General features: G+C 45.9%; 1 protein-coding gene and 1 pseudogene across 5 annotated transcripts in view; one reads left to right on the top strand and one right to left on the bottom strand.

The window, feature by feature from the left end:
- Window positions 1–264: 264 nt before the first annotated feature.
- On the bottom strand, window positions 265–1,394 carry LOC102131951 (heterogeneous nuclear ribonucleoprotein F-like; annotated as a pseudogene).
- Window positions 1,395–5,739: 4,345 nt separating this feature from the next.
- HIVEP3 (HIVEP zinc finger 3) overlaps window positions 5,740–16,374 on the top strand; it is a 542,129-nt gene continuing 531,494 nt past the window's right edge. For all 5 annotated transcript variants that reach the window (XR_012421655.1, XR_012421658.1, XM_015437619.4 and 2 more), the window contains exon 1: window positions 5,740–5,883. The gene's annotated coding sequence lies outside the window, so the exon portion shown is untranslated. The remainder of the gene's footprint in view (window positions 5,884–16,374) is intronic.

Consider the following 16,374-nt stretch of genomic DNA (forward strand, 5'->3'; position numbering starts at 1 on the left):
AGAAGGGGTTTCACCATGCTGGCCAGGCTGGTTGTGAATTCCTGGCCTCAAGTGATCCACCCGCCTCGGCCTCCCGAAGTGCTGGGATTACAGGCCTGAGCCACTGCGCCTGGCCTAAAGAGGTAATTTTAAAATCCAGATTTCACAAACTCATGGTGCAAAATGGGTCCCACAGCTTCCTCCATTATGACTGCTCTTCACTGCTTGTTGGCGGCCTGTGAGAATTTGATTGAAATAACTCAAATGCTGCTAACAAAACAAGTGCTATTCACCCATGCTGTTCCGCCTGCTGTGGCCAGCCCCATCACAGCCGCTCACTGACTGGCTTTCCAGACAACTGTAGTTGGTCACGCCCATGCCTCGCATCCCCTGACTGCTGTAGGCCCCGTTGCTGGCCCCTGTTGTCAAATTCAGGAATAGTTCTATGTATCTGTGCCGCATGCTGACCGTGTCTCTGGAGGTAGCTGCTACTGCTTCTTCCTGAGTAGGAAACTCAACATCTGCTTTGCCCGTCACTTTTCCATCTGGGCCCATCTCAATGTGGACTCTCACCGGGTTGGGAGGAGAGAAGAGGTTGTAAATGTCTCTCTTGGTCGCTTTGTATGGCAGCCCCTCGTGCAGAGGCAGTGGCCGGTGGTGCTCTGCCCTGTGACCTCACTGTCGCTGTATTTGTGGTCATACATTCCGGAGAGACAGTAGCTGAGGTTCCCCCACTCGGTGCACCTCGGTGGTGCAGAGGCCGCCGTGCTCCTCGTGGCTCCGTATCCTGCGCCTGCCTGCTTCACGATGCCAGGGTAGCTCCCAGCGGCCCCGGGCTGGTCACAGGGGTCTGGGGCTGCACGGATATGAGCCTCAGGGGGACCTGAGTCCGACCTAACTTCCTCCTGGCCGCTCTTGGACACCTCCATGTCCCTGTGCCTTGTCCTCTCCTTGGGCGTTCCAAGAGCCTTCTCAGCTAACTCCTGCGAGGCCAACTCCTGCGATTTCCAACCCTGAGAAGAACTGAACGATTTCTTCTTTGTGCATCCAGACGCGAGTGCTCTGGAAGCCCTAGTTGCGGGAAGCCCTAGTTGGCGCTGCTGGCACTGTTGGGACTGCGGTGTTTCCTTCAACACCCAACCCACCTCGGTTCTGTGGGACTTGAACACCGCAATGCGCCAGTGTCCCATGCTTTCTCGGTCTTTTTCCAGGGCCATTTTTACGTCATCTCCTGATCCAAGTTCAACAAAAGCCTCACCACTCTGCCCACCCCTCTCTGGTGTGGATGAAATTCGCCTGCAGCCCGGCATGGTGCAGTTGGAGAGGACGTCCTGCGCATCCTCAACAGAGCAGGGCCAGGGCGCGCCACGCAGCCTGACCACAAAGCCCTCCCCTCCCTCAGGGCTCAGCAGCATGGACTCTTGATGGGGTAGGTGTCAGGTGAGTGGGGTGTGGCTTTTTTTGTGGCACGGAGTCGGGCAGAACTGGTTTCTGTTGCTATCAAGCAAGCGTGGCTGGCAGCCGAGGGCCCCCAAATTCCACCGAAGCGCGACCACGCAGAGGGCTCCAGGGAATGTCCAGGTGCCTCTTTTTGTTCTCAACCTGCATCAGAAGTCCACGTGGACTGGGACGGATGCCTTCCCTGAGGTCTGAAGGCCCCAGCCTGATGCAGGTGTTTGGCTGAAAGCAGGGAACCCAGGCCCTTGGACCAGGTGACCATGTTCTCACGGCCTCCTCCCGGCACTCCAGCAGCCTCAGAGGTTATCCGTATTACTTTTATGTATGAAAAATGGAGGCCCAGAGAGATTGTTACTGTTAGAACTGTTTGTGGTATAGACAGAAAACTAAATTCCAACAATAAAGGGAATTGATTGGTTCACATAACTGAAGCGTATAGAGGTCTATTAGCTTCAGGTGTTGTTTGAACCAGTTGTTCACTGCCCAGCAGTATAACCAACATTCTGTTTCTTTCCCCATTCTGCTTTCCTCAGTATTCTTTCACTGCCTGGCAATCTCATCTCTATCCTAGTGGTCACACGTGGCTGCATTATCATTGATCTATCATCTATCTATCATTGATAGGATCTACAACAGGCAGAGGAATCTTTTCTTTGCCAGAAGCCCTTTGCAAGCGTGTTTCAAATCCCTTTGCTCTGATTGGGTTTCATGACTGCCCTTGAACTAACTTCTGTAGCCAGGCGGATGGGATAGAAACAATGGCTTTAAGACAATCAGGCCCAACTCCTAGAGTCTGGGGTCAGGTGAACAACCATAATATCATATAGGTTAGAATGGAGAAAAGTGGTTTCCCAGATTTTTTTGGGGGGGGGGGTTCCAATGGTGGGAGAATAAAGAAATGGATACTGGGAAGACTGACAGCAGGTGTCCAAGGGCAATGTCTTATCCAAGGTCAAGCCGCTGGTCATGGCTAAGCTGTGACTGAAATCCAGCTCTCCTCACTCAACGTTTGCAGATGGGTGGTTATATAATTCCATTTAAGGTACATGTTTCACAATAGCCATCCAAACAGAACCATGGATTTGCTTGCTTACACTGTTTGTTCTTCAACTATGATTAAAAATATGTACTAAAACACACTTTGCCATTTAGTCACAGTGATGAAGACAATTGTCTGAGTTAACTCATTCTGTATCTTATTAAAGCATGAAGGATTTCAGGAGAAATTAAGATTTTAGAGAATGAGAACTATCATTTAAATAAGTGTCCTCCAGTCTTACTAGGGTCTTGGCAGTGTTCTGGAATGTTTTTCAGAAGAGGAATCAATTTTTTTGATAACCTATATGAGATGCCTCCAGCCCGGATTTTCATCTCTGTGATCAAAAGATTTGTTAATGTCCTATATTGAGATCCCTTTCTCTTACTCAGGAATTATGGAGGCAGAGAAACAGAAAAGAAGGCACAGCCCTCGAGGAACTCTATGTTTGGTGGGAGAGGCAGATAACAAAGCAGGTAGGTGAAATACCATGACAGTGAGTGAGTGGGTGGGAAAATCAAGTGCCTTGAGAACACAGAGGAAGGCAGAATGTTGGGATCAGGGAAGAGCCAGGGAAGGCTTTCTCAAGTGAGCTGGATGGGAGCAGGGAGGGGTTCTATGGAGGGGGCTCATGAGTATTTAGGCATGAAACCTCATAGATTATGTGAAACCCCAAATCATTCAGAAGGGCAGAGATGTAAGGGCAAGGTAAGGAGTAGGGCAAGAAGGTGCAGACAGGCAGCCTGGAACAGAGTAATGGAGGGTCTTGGGGCTTGTATTACGGAGCTTGGTGTCTTTCCTGTAGGTGATGGAATGCTTCTAATGAATTTTCAGTAAAGACATGGTTTGTGTCTTGGACACATTTCTATATCAGATTCTTTGGTTGAAGATAATTCTAATTAAGTTCCTACAGGGGAGTGCACTGGAGATATATGGGATCCTTCAGAAAACCCAATAAAAATCTGAAGAACCCAGGCTCTTAAGGAATTTCCCAGGACCTACATAGCGGGAATCAACTGCAAGTCCCCTCGGTCAGGAAGTATCAGGGCCAACTGCCCCTAGCGTTATTCCACCTAGGATTCAAATTCCTAATGAAAGATGTCATAGTGCTCCAGCTTGGGGGCACACCTGGCCTGGGCCAGGTAAAGTCATCATTTTCACTGGCAGTCCCCCTAAGTCCGTATCTCATGGAGTGAGTTCCTGAAGGAAAATCAGCGTGATGTTACCCTAAGAAAGAGCTATGCTGGCTGAAGTAATGGGTGTCCACTTCAACAGCTGTGTGGAAACTAGATCCGAAGGGCACTAAAGACGATGGGAATTAAAAGTCAAAAGACGGTGGAGCTATGGACCAGGGCTGTGGTAATATTGTGGGATTTACAAACATTTATGAGATAAAAATTGGTGATTGATTTTGGCAGAAGGAAGAGGGCAGAATCAAGGATTATTCCCAGGTCCTAGAATGTGGTAGTAGATATTACTACTGGAGAGAAGATAGAAGATGGGGAAGGGGAGATGACAAATTGCTTATGACATGCCAAGTTTGAGAACTCTGTGGGACATCAGGTGGAGGCTAGAATTTGAAGCATAGTAACTGAACTGAACTCATAGGTATGGACAATATAACTTAGGAAGGATTCTGGAAGGAGCCACAGAAAAGATCAAAATAAGTTTTGAGCTTTGAAAAGATTAAAATAGATTTGCCAAGAAAATAAGATCAAAAGACAAAGAACAGAAGGAGGAGGGGAACCAGGAATGTGCGGGGTCATAGAAAGCCACAGGATAAAATTTCAAGGAGAGAGCAGATTTGAGCTCTGGTGCAGGCAGAAGCCACATTCTAGGAAGCTAATGTGTAAGTGGGAGTGAAAATGTGTGGGCTACCCTTGCAAGAATCTTGGATGAGAAGGGCTGGTTAACTGCATGGTAACTTGGAGGGCATACAGTGTCGAGAGGTTTTTGTTTGCTTGTTTTGTTTTTAATTATTTGGTCATTTGGATTTTTGGTTTAAATTATCATTCACATGCCATAAAATTCACCTTTTAAAGTATACAATTCTGTGGGGTTTTTTGTTATATTCACAAAGTTGTACAGTCATCATCATGGTGGTACATCACCACTGTCTAATTCCTTAACATTTTAATCACCCCCCAAAGAGGCTTTGTACTCATTAAGCAGTCACTCCTCATTCCCCCCTCCTCCCAGTCCCTGGCAACCATTAGTCTACTGTCTGTATGGATTTGCCTATTTTGGACATTTCATATAAATAGAATCATACACTATGTGGGTTTTTGTGACTGGTTTCTTTCATTGAGCACTACAATGTTTTTAAGGTTCATCCATGTTGTAACATGTAACAGAATTCATTATTTTTTTATGGCAGAATACTATTCCATTGTATGGATGGACCATAATTTGCTTATCCATTTGTCAATCGATGGACATTCAGTTGTTTCCTTTTTTGGCCTTCTGAATACGCTGCTATGAACATTCGTGTACAAGTTTTACTATAGACATGTTTCCAGTTCTCTTGAGTGGAACTGATTTTTGTTGGGCGAGACCTGATACTGTTTACAAGCTGAGGGTAGGGAGCTGGTGCGGCGGGAGAGGTGGGAGAGCCAGGGGATGGGGAGGAGGAGGGAGGGCTGGAGCAGAAGAGGCCACTTTCTTCAGCATCACTCACTTTCTGTTTGGCACAGCCCTAATGCGGGCTAATCTCACTTCACATCTTCTAGACCCTCTGCAAACACCTCATACTTGCTGACCAGGGAGCGAACCCAGCGCTTGAATAAAGCACCCCTAGACCCGGCAGAGCCAGGAACCGGTTGGCTGGCTCGTTTTCTGATGCAGATCACAGTTTTGGAGTCTCCTCTGGTTAGAGCCTGGCCCATTCGGGTTTGGTTTTCTCCTGGATGTTCATTCACAGGTGAATAAGGTCAATTCACCGTGGAGTCTGCGTCTGAATCCTTGTTCCTTAGGTCATCCTGGGGTCCCAGCTGCCCGGGATGAAAAAACGATACCCGGGTATCAGGGGTTGGGGATCAGGAACGCCCGCGCTCAGCGTAACCGCTACCCTCCCCCGCCACCGCGCACGCGCCGCTTCCCTGCCAAGGAAGGGGCGGGGAGTGGGCGGGGCGGGCACCTTTGGGGCCAATTGGAAGCGAGCATCCCCGCCCTCCGAGCCGATGGACCGAGTTTGACCCCGGCGGTGGGCGGAGGAGGCGGGGCGAGCCGCGCAGCCAGGAAGGGGGCGGGGCCCGGGGCCTGGAGGCGGGGCCTGGGGCTGTCAGTCCCGCGCCCGCCGCCGCGCCGCGGCTCCTCGCATGCCGTGGCCCGGGTGGCTGCCAACGCTGCCGCCCGCCGCCCGCCACCCTGGCACCCCGAGCCGCCTCCCGCCGCCCCGGCCCGGCGCGCAGGTAAGGCTGGCCGCCGCTGCCGAGCCATTGCGCCCCCTTCCTCGGGTTCGGTCCGCCGCGCGGGCGCCCTCTCCGGGCCGTGTCAGCGCCGCAGCTCCCCACTGCGCCCGGGGGCGGTCCCGGGGGGCGGGACGAGAGCCCTCTCCATCCCCCCGCACGCCTCCGGGCGCCGGCCCCCACAGCTGGGGTCCCCTGTCCGGCCTCCGCAGCTCTGGCGCGAGGAGCTGTCCTGAGCCCCCCTTCCCCGGCGGATTACACAACCTCCGGCCCTGGGGCGGGGGCCCCTCCTCAGCCCCGGCCCCACACCTGTCCCCGCGACGCGGTCCCAGGCAGAGGGCAGAGACCCGGCGCGACCGCGGGGGGCAGGAAAGTTTCACTTTGTGGTCAGGGTTTGTTGACGTACGAGAGATGCGGGGAGACGGAGGCTGAGCGGCGAGGATGCGCCTCGCCCGCCGCGTTCCCTGTGCCCGGGGTGGCCCTGGTCCAGGTTTCCGTTTCAGAAGTCCTGCCGGCAGCCCGGCTCTGGGCCGGGAGGGTGCTGCTGCAGGGCGCGCGGGTCTCTCGTCTCTACGTTAGCGAGCTCTGGATTGCAGCAGTCTGGGGACGGCTCAGTCTCTCGCACTTGCCCCCTTTCTTAATTTAGCATTGACATTTAGACCAGTTGGGCGAATTTACTTAGCCTTTTCCTGACACTGTATTGGTGAGTTGCTTTCCCATCCGTAATTAGTTAATTAACAAGGTGGGAAAGCTAAATAGATCCTGGAACGAAATGCCTTCAGTCTGGCAACTCTTTAAAAACCTCTGAGAGCTCTGGGCTCGGTGCGTGGAGAGATGCTTTTGGCCAAGGTGAGAGAGCGATTCCACGTCTTCTGGTTGCTCGAGGAGGCTTTGGTAATAATGGCACGGCTTTCTCTGCCTCCCGCTGATTGTGCCGTTTATTGAGGGTCTTCAGTCTGTGGTGGGTTATTTGGTTTTCTTCACTCAAGAAAGGAGGAATCAGAAGTGTTGCTGATGAAGCAGTTAAGGAGAACACTGAGGTTCAAGTAAGTTTGGATACTTGTCTGCTTTACCAGGTTACCTTCGTGTTCAGAAAACCTTGGCTCTTCCCATTCTCTCTCCATCTTCTCAGTAGGGCTGTATCCAGCTGGGTTGGCATTACTGGTTCCTCCTTTAGTCTGAAGACCTCTTGCTACTTGAGTGTACAGTTCTGCCTAGGGATAACCTCTAAGAGTGGACTTAATTAGCACTTTTATCTGTCCGTTAAGCAATACAGCTTGAAATCTCTTAGGCGCTGTTGTAGTGTTGAATCTTTAATAATATCGATTTATTTTAATAGTGTTTCTATAATAATCTTTCTATTAGCATGCCAGTTCTGCAACACCAGTAGTTTTGGTATAGAAGCAGCAATTTACTAGAAATATTATCATGGTTAAAAACAGTTCTCTAACAGATTTGCAGCCCAGTTTACTTAGATAATTACTGATAGAGGCTGTTAAGATTTGTTTTTAAGTTTATTATTTGGTGCAGTAAATGTTACAATGCTTCTGATGTATGAGGTCTTTATGAGGTCATTCCTTCCTGTAGTAATGATTACAGTTCTTGTGTCACTTAAATCTGTTTTGGAATAATAATCTATGAGTTTTCACCCATGCTGATTCATTTTTAGACAAAATTCAGAGCTAAAAAGATTTGGTTTTAATTTGCCAGCCTATGTTTTAATAAGGAAGATATTTATTGTATTTTGGGTGTTACATTAGAGGTAGGATAGCATGTTTTATTAACATACGTACTGTTTTTAGGGGTTTGCAGATATTAAGCTACTAATTCTCACAACAGTCCTATAAGGAAGGGATGATGAGATTTAGGCCCAGTTGCTTGACTCAGATCACATAGTTAAGTAAATGACAGCCAGATTCTAACCTAGGCAGCCTGAGTTCAAAGTACAAGTACTTACCACTGGACTATCCTGCCCCTGCAGATTATGCTTTCAAGAGGCAATTATTTCTACCTGCTGTCTGTACAATATGATATTCTGCATGGTGGGGAGGAGAAGAGCACTTTACAGTGTAACAACAAACACTGGGTTAGGAGTTCTTGTTCTGGTCTTAACTGTGCCACCAGCTAATCTGTGATTTTGAGCAAGAAACCTTTTCTCCTTCCCTTTCAATTCCTCACTGGTGGAATAACAGCAATTGAAGCAGATGAACTAACTAGCCTTACTACCCTAGGGAACTGGAGAGATAAGTCAATGCAGATAAGAATAAAATATCCTTCTTCCTAAGGCATAAGACCAGGTGTCAAGTGAATGGAGTGTGTGTCATAGGAAGGACTAGGAGGGCATATATTCTGCTGAAACTAGTGGCTACCCATGGGAGTGCGGTGGTTAAGGACTTCATGGTAATACTTCAGTATTGTTTTATTTTGTTGCACCAAGGATTGTTACTTTTGTAATTAAAAAAAAAAACCACGACAATTAAAAGAAGTCATCCTATAGAGGTGGGGTAACCATGTGCAGGACCATGTGAGGAGCATTATAGGGGACTGTCTGGCATCACTTTGCAGGAGGCATCACTTTGCAGGGGCCAGATGATGGTAGGACCTGCATGGCGGACCAAAGAGTTCCCAGAATCATGGGAAGTCATGCTTGAAAGGAAACTTTAAAAGTCATTTAGTTTAACTCCCTCCTCCCATCTCCCTCAGTCATCTATCTAGTGGATAAATCCCCCTGCGTGCGGGCCCCTGTCCCACTCAGTGCTCATCCTGCTTCTGCTTGGACACCTCCAGGGTCAGACATTTGGTGTGCTTCACAAACTGTGCACCAAAGAAGACAGGATTGTATCTGGTGCTAGGGAATGGGAAACCACAGAAGGCTTCCGGCTATTCTAGCTTGTGCTCCTGAAAGACTATCCATTGTCAGAGTGAAAGTTATATTTGAGGAGAAAGACCAAACCAGGGAGACCAGTTAGGAGGCCATGGCCAGAATCTAGGATGAGGGTATCCAGGCTGAGATCAACAGTGGCATGAAATGGGTCCAGGAAGGAATGGACCCCGGAAGGCAAAATCCCTGCACCCAGCACCTGCCTGCCCATAAGCAAGAGAAAGGAGGAACAAGATGACATTCCCAGGGGAATGGCGGGGGGCAATAAGAGGACAGAGGTTTGGGAGAGCCACTGATTGGAGCTGGGAAATCCACTGGGGTGGGGAGGAGAGACAGTTTTAAATGCATAGCCCCCAAAGCTGTATCGTAGACTGTGTCTAATGCAAGGCCTGTGCAGACCAAAAACAGATTCCTCAAGAAGGGAGTGTACCATCTAAATTGGTGGGAAACCCTCTGCCTAATGAAGAAAAATTGCAGTATTTCCCAGTGGGTGTTGCAGCTTTTGACACTGGCTCATTTAACCTCCCATTGCACTTCTTGGTCAGGTTGGGAATCGGGTATTCTTCCTGCCTCAGAGGTGAAGGGGGTGGCAGTGAGATGGAGCCTGCACCAGTGAGTCTTTCTGACTCCGAGTCTTAAATACAGAATTGGAACTGGGAGCTGTAGGGCTGGAGCGTTTTGTGTGTGAGAGGATGCTGCCTTCCTGTGGTTACACAGAGATGAGATTGGGGTGTGACTCTTTGGAGTTGGGTGGGGGGACGCATTGGCGATGCTTTTTTTCTGATTTTGTAGGGAAATGTTCTTTTAGGGGATTCTGTTGTCCAGTGACACCTGTTAAATAGGTTCTGGAGAGCCAGTGCATGTCATGGGGAGTACTGAGAAAGTCATTGGAAGTTTTTCTTTCCGATTCAAACACAGATTATGTGGTGTTCAAAGAGGGCTCGGAGCACAATATTTGGATTATCACATTGACTGGAAAACAGGATAATTTGGAGGAAACAAATAAGATTCACATAGGAAACCATGAAGACAGAGCAGATTCACACAGGAAGCCGTGAAGACAGAGAAAATATAGTTGTGAAGGTTTTAAATTAATTTTACTCTTGTTACTTTATATATTTCTGGCTTAGGATACAACATTTACAAAGTATTTATATTTACAAATTTATAAGTTGGAAGATGTTGTATATGTGGGAGAAAAACTGTATAATCTCATTTTTTGGGGTGTGGGGCCAGGACAATATTGTTCTTGGATTTTCAATATTTTTTAGACTAGTAGTTCTTTACTAGAGGTGATTTTGTCCCTCAGGAAACATTTGGCAATGCCTAGAGATCTTTGGGTTGTCATAAGTTGGGGTGGTGTTTGTGCCACTGGTATCAAGTGGGTACAAACCATAGATGTTGCTGAACACCCTGTAAGGCATGGGACAGCCCCCACAACAAAGAATTATTCAGCCCCAAATCTTAATAGTGTTGAAGTTGGAAAACTCCACTGTAGGCAATTAAAAAAAAAATTACTAGGAGCAAAATGAGTTTAAAGGGAAGAAGAAGAAAATACAAAATATTCCTATAAGCTGATCACGTCTGACATCCAAGAGGAAGAAGCAGCTAAACAACCTGTTGGAACACAGGCATTTGCCTGCCACCTAGGAGCTATTTCAATAACTGGGTTGTTCGGCACAGTAGTCTGGAACAGGAAGTAGAGACCGTAGTAGTAGGAAGAGGCTGTAGGGGTAATTAGTAGAGGCAGAAGGGTTTATAGGTCAAGAAGGGAAGCTGGGTTCTTCCAGAATACTTTTGAAAAGTTCTAGTGAATTTTTCAGAGGTTATTTTGTTAAGGACATTGAGTAGTGTTTAGGAGATACAGTCTCCACTCTGAGGGTGCATGAACCCTCTAGGCTGTTGATGAGAGAGCCTGAGCACTTCCCAGGTTTTTTTGTGTCTAGACATGAGTAGAGGGTGAAGAACACTTGGTTTTGTTTTCAGATTATATCTGTGTCCTCCTTCGACCCTCCCTTTTAAAACTTTTTCGTTATGTAAAATTTTAAACATGCACAAAAATGGAGAAAATAGAATACTGAACCCCTGTTTACCCAATGCCCATCTTCAGTGATTGTCAACTCCTGGCTGATATTGACCTATATCTTAGACACCCCTCCTTTTTTAAAATCTAGAAAATAGCATAAATAGTTACAGATTGCCTGCCTAATAGGAGAGGCTTGGCAGTGAAGGATATAAGTGATTTTCTGGTGCTTGGGCCTCCCTGGAGGAAAACTGATAACCGACATGTGTGATTATAAGAGCCACGAAGGCCTGAGAAATAAGAATAGGCCCAGGCAAATCTGGAATGGGGGAGCTCAGCTCTTCTTGGTGGGAAAGTAGAGTGATTAGAGACACACCGTTCTTTTTAAACCTCCTGGGTAGAGAAGAAGCCTACTTAGAGTTCTCTGCTAGGAGAAACGTGTTTTTGGTATCAGTTGTGGAGAGTTCTTTCGGTTCCTGACGGGAGCATAATTTTCATGTTTCCTTTTAAGATGCCCCCTTTCCTGTTGCATGGCCCTCTAGGGCAGGGTTGTCCAATCTTTTGACTTCCCTGGGCCACGTTAGAAGAAGAATTGTCTTGGGCCACACATAAAATATGCTAATGTTAATGACAGCTGATGAGCTAAAACAAATCGCAAAATAATCTCATAATGTTTTAAGAAAGTTTATGAATTTCTGTTGGGCTGCATTCAAAGCTCTCCTGGGCTCTAGGTTGGACAGGCTTGCTCTAGGGCATGCTGTGTGGTATAAAGCCATGGGTTCCTTGTAGCTTCTGCCTCTGACCTGATGGCTTCTCCACAGGGTCAGGTATGATGACTCCTCCCCAGAAAGCACAGGGCAGAGTCGGGTGGGAGAAAGGCAGTATTTCCAGTGGTTATGAAATGACCTTTTACAGCGATTGCTTTCTACATTCGTCAGTGGATGGAAGACTCTTGCATTCCAGCCACTGGTGGAGACAGTGTTGTAGCTGACACTTTAGAAACAGGGCTTTCTTTTCCCGATTGTGTCTCCCTGAACTACAGGATTAATTTTTTTTTTTTGGCCATTGGAGAATTGGCATGCCTTTACTTGACTCTGTGTTGTGTTGTAATATGCATACAAAAATGGATTTAAGAGTTGAGAGAGTTCTTGAATAATCACATAATTGATGTCTATGAATTCTAATTAGTGCTAGTTTCTACAAACTTAGACATTTTGGACTAGGTTCTCAAGCAACTACATTGGTGTGAAGACCTGGGTCTTCAGAGAGCTGTATTTTCCATCCTTGTGCTATTTATTAAATGCATTTTTGCCCTCTACTTATTCCACAAAGAGATGTAGATGGCATTAGTTTATTATGAACATTCTGTATCACAATTGCAGATTTTTCAAGTATCATGCCTTTCTCTAGGAAGGGGCCGCTACTAGTCTGTTAATAATAATAATTATTCCCAAGAACCCTTCTAGGTAGGAATTAACATCCGCATTTTGCAGATGAGTAGACTGAGGTTTGGAGAGGTTAAGGAATAATGCTTGGAGGTAATACTGTTGTTTTTTGTTTTGTTTTGTTTTTAGCCCAGAGCCACTTGATTTCAAAGCCCAAATGCTTTTCAATAAGCCTTCTGTCTCTCATGGTTAAAAGTTGGTGGAAGTTTGTACCAGGATTGGTAGAGAAGATGGGGGCAGGTGCTGTGAAAGGGGACTGAGAGTACTGGTTACTCCAACTAATGAAATCTTCACACTGAGCCCCCGTGAGAAACATTGCTTTTGAGTGTGATAAATTACTGATGTCCTGTTCTTGAGCTGACTTTACAAAACAGAAGTTGTACCCTGGTATCCCTTAGCCAGATTTGCTCAGTGGATGTATATTCTTCAGTCTGCATAGTTGTCATAGTTGTCATTTAACAAGTGGGAGAGTTCACACTAAAATACAGATTCCTGCCTTCTCTTGAACAATCAGAAGATCTGGCGACATTGGCCCCATGTTCCTCTAGGCAGTAGTTAGTTACAGTGGCTGCCCTCTTTGGATGCAGCATAGACTCCCGAGTTTGCCATATTCCCCACCCTGGCCTCTTCACCCATTTATCTTACCTGCCAGGATTCTGAAGGCATTTGAGTTAGAGGCATCCTAGTAGAAGTTATATATGTTCTCTCTGTCGGTGTCAGGGATGTATTAGAGAAGGCTTGTTTTGTTTTTAATTAAAGATTCCGCAGCATTTATTTCCTCTTTGTAGAAGCCTGGGGAGGGTAACTATACTTGGCATATAAATGGATACACTCACATTCCCCTCCCCCTGACCCCCAGCAATGGCTAATTGGACTCTCGATGGATTTTTGGACTAAGAAAGACCAATCAGATTTGAGATTTGGACACTGAGTCAGTAAGCTGAGGAGCCTCAGGCAGGGAGGATTTATAAACTCAAGCTGGAAGTGGTGACCTTGGAAAGGTGGAGTGGAGTAGTGAGTAAAGAAGCTGGATGTCAAGGAGGTGTAAGATCACGTGGCAGCAGAAAGAAAGGTGCTTCCTGGTCTCTCCTTCTACTGTACTTCCTGCAATTGGGTTCCTCTGTGTCCACAGCATTCATTCTGTGGTATTTACTGAACACTTACTATAATGCCAGGCACTGTTCTAGATGTTTATGATATATCAGCGAACAAAACAAGACAAAGTTCCTATTCTTCTAAAGCTTAGATTTTGATGGAAGAAAAGACAACGCTAAGCAACAACAACAACAAAACATAAAATATATTAGATTATAATAAATACCAAGAAGAAAAATAAAACTGGGTCAGGAGACAGGCGTGGATATGGGAGGGAACATTGTATTGGACAGATTGTTCAAGGAAGGCCTCTTAATACAGTGATATCTGGGCAGAGATGCAAATTAAGTGAGAAAAAGTAAGCCATGAGGAAATCTAGAGGTGGAGCATTCCCTACTGATATGGTTTGGCTGTGTCCCCACCCAAATCTCAACTTGAATTGTATCTCCCAGAATTCCTACATGTTGTGGGAGGGACCCAGTGGGAGGTAATTGAATCATGGGGGCCAGTCTTTCCTGTGCTATTCTCGTGATAGTGAGTCTCATGAGATCTGATGGGTTTATCATGGGTTTCTGCTTTTGCTTCTTCCTCATTTTTCTCTTGCCACCACCATGTAAGAAGTGCCTTTTACCTCCCGCCATGATTTTGAGGCCTCCCCAGCCATGTGGAACTGTAAGTCCAGTTAAACCTCTTTTTGTTCCCAGTTTCGGGTATGTCTTTATCAGCAGCATGAAAATGAACTAATACACCTACAGAGGGTTCAGCAAGTACAAAGGCCCTGAGGCAATTGTATGCTTGACCTGTGTGAAGCACAGCAAGGAGGATATTGTGCCTTCAATGCAACAAATAATGGGCGAGGAGGAGGTGGAGGGAATGCAGGGCCTCACAGTTATTTAAAGACTTTGGATTTTATTCTGAGTGACATAAGAAGCTATTGGAAGATTTTGAGCACAGGTGACATGATCTAGCTTCTGTCTTAGAAATGTAAATTCTGTATGGAGAATGGATTGTAGGGCAGCTAAGGTGAAGCAGGAAAACTAATTAGGAGGCTAAGCAATAGTCCTGATAAAATACAATTGTGGCTTGGACTAAAAGAGAAATGGAGATGGCAAGAAGTGGACAAGTTTTGAATATATTTTGAAGGTAGCATTGACAGAATTTGCCAATATATTGGGTATTGGTTATGTGTGTGAGAGAGAGAGGAGTCAAGATTATTTGAATCTTTGTGTAAAAACATAGCTTCATTTGGTGGCATTTCAACTTGTCTTCCTAGAAACATTCAAAAGCAAGGTCAACAACAACAACAACAACAACAACAACAACAAAAAACCCTTGAAAACTCTATTCACAGCAAATGTAGGAGAGATATTTAGTCCATAGACTTCAAAATACATGTAAAGACTGTCCCAAGTAGATGAGATCAGGCAGAAGCCATTGAGGAAATGAAGGGAAGCAACATAGAAATGGTGAGAGAGCCCAGAGATAGTAGATCTTGGAAAGCACTGGAAAAGTCATGTTCTTTAAGATGAAAAGTCCACCCTGACATGAAAAAGTTGTTATCTGTTGCTTGCAGTAGTTTTGGGAACTGAGTGTACAGCTGGTGGAAGAAACCCTCCTAGATGTAGTTCGGTTCAGGGAGCAAAAGAAGAGGGGTTATGTAAAGAATCATATAGTCAGGCTGCCATATTTGTAGGAAGTACTCTGTCTCTGTGGTAGCAGGGAAGAAGAGTCTTTGGGTTGTAAAAATAGCTCATCTGAAAGAGTATCCTCCTCCCCTGCCAAGAGGGATCTCATGCAAATACTGTAGCTTGTCCAGAAAAACTCAGCTCAATGATAATGGAGAGAGGAAATGGTAGGCTTTGGTTTCTGATAATGGTAGGATAGGTTATTTGGACCAAAATTCCACTGAAAATATTAAAATGTTGGATATATTTTTTAAATTGAAAAAAATTTGGATTTTCTTAAAAGCACTAAAGAGCTGAGGAGAGGGACTAAAACACTAGAACACCTAAGTTGCTTTTGCCCTGAGAACATTTGTTGATCCTAATAAATATAGACTTTAGCTTTGGTGGCCTTGCAGGACAAAGAGGTTTTTGTCAAAGTACATGCCTTGCTCAAGGTGGAGAGTCTCATAGGAGACCATCTCCATATAAAGCTGGATTTATTCAGGGCAAAGGTGAACCAGAAATAAAACTAGTTCTCTCTACCCTTCTGGGACAGCAGGGAGGTTGCCCTGGTACTGAGCAGGGTAAGAGAAAAAAGGAAAAGTACGTTGTTGTGACTGACAAGCCTTTTCACAGAATTTTTTTTTCTTTTTTGAGACAGGGTCTTGCTCTGTCGCCCAGGCTATAGTGCAATGCCACAATCACGGCTCACTGCAGCTTCGACCTCCTGGGCTCAAGTGATCCTCTCACCTCATCCTTCTGGGTAGCTGGGACTATAGGCACACACCACCAAGGGCGGCTAATTTTTTGTATTTTTTGTAGAGACGGGGTTTCGCCATGTTGCCCAGGCTGGTCTTGAACTCCTGGGTTCAAGCGATCTGTTCTGCTCAGCCTCCCAATGTCCTGGGATTACAGGCATGAGCCACCATGCCTGGCCCTTTTTACAGATTTGAGGATGGTTTTATGTCACCTCAATTTCTGAGAACCTCAAGCTATGAACTTGGTTTAAGGTAGTTCCAAGTTTAAGGTAGAACCAGTTCCAGGTTCCTAACCCCACCCCCAGATACCTGGCAGAATCAAAGATGAATCTTCAGAGGAGGGCGCCTTCTTCCTAATTTTCAAGGGACAATGAGCAGTACAGTCGGAAATAACAAAGCATACAGGGAAACAAAATACGATGCGAAAAACAGCAGAAGCAATGAATAGAAAAAAAGAAAACCAGACTCACAAATTCTGTATGTATTATAAGTATAGAGACAAATAAAAACCTATGCTTATTATGTTCATAGATATAAAAGTACACTTATAAATATCTTCATGGAATGGGTAACAATTAAAAGTGGCTTGGCAGATTTTAAGAAGGTTAAACAGAACTAGAAATAAAAA

The sequence above is a fragment of the Macaca fascicularis genome, chromosome 1 (assembly GCF_037993035.2).
Source record: "Macaca fascicularis isolate 582-1 chromosome 1, T2T-MFA8v1.1".
NCBI classification, from domain to species: Eukaryota; Metazoa; Chordata; class Mammalia; order Primates; family Cercopithecidae; genus Macaca; species Macaca fascicularis.